Consider the following 1017-nt stretch of genomic DNA (forward strand, 5'->3'; position numbering starts at 1 on the left):
GCTTGTACAATAAGGTACGTTTTAGGGTAGGGGGTTAACTTTATGGGTTTTAGCGGCTAGTATTAGGGGTTAAGATTAGGGGGTTTTAGGGTAGGGCTAAGGTTGGGCACTGACCTTGGCGCTGAAGCAGCCGGCGGCCGAGTGTCCTAGCGGCAAGATGAGTGGCAGCTAAATGCCGCCCGTCATAAAAGCACCTTGACCCATGCATTTTAATCCATACTATGATCATTTTACCAATAAAAACATTAGCATTATTGTATCTATTTGTATATAATTACACACACACACACACACAACAAAAGTGGTGATCAAGTCACTGATCATTATAAAAATAGTCCATCAATCACCAAGCTGCTGTATAATTAGCTGCAGGTTCCGAGCTTCATCCAATAGGAATTAAGCAGTGTAGCTATCTACTATATATTTCTCAAAGTGTCCTATGTGTCGTTGTCTGTCTGTCTGTCTGTCTGTATGTGTCTCCCTGTGTCCCTAGCGGCAATCAGATTGGCTCCCTTGGCCCGGGCCGCCCTGCACCAGCTCCGGACGGAGGGGAAGCGCGGCCCTCCTACCCCAGCCGCCAACGCTCCCTTACCTCCCCGGCGCTACCTCCCCCTCAGGTAAGTCACAGCAGCGCGCCTCAGGCCCACACAGGGCAATTCCTGCCACCGCCTGCACGCCTCACTCAGCCGGACGGCACATCGGTTGATCCAAGCGGGCGCCGGGGGGGGGGAGCGTGAGTCACAGGGAACGGGGGGGGGCGAGCCGCGAGTCACAGGGAATGGGGGGGGCGAGCCGTGAGTAACAGGGAAGGGGGGGCAGCCGCGAGTAACAGGGAACGGGGGGGGGCAAGTCACGGGGAACGGCACCCGCCGAACCAGCGGGGGGGACGGACGCCCGAGGGGGGGGGCATGCATATACATAAATTATGACAATACATATGCCCACTGCTCTCCACCCCCCCTCACTCCCCTTCCCCCCCCCCACTCCCCTTTCCCCCCCCCACTCCCCTTCCCCCCC

Source organism: Ascaphus truei, chromosome 13 (genome assembly GCF_040206685.1).
Source record: "Ascaphus truei isolate aAscTru1 chromosome 13, aAscTru1.hap1, whole genome shotgun sequence".
Lineage (NCBI taxonomy): Eukaryota > Metazoa > Chordata > Amphibia > Anura > Ascaphidae > Ascaphus > Ascaphus truei.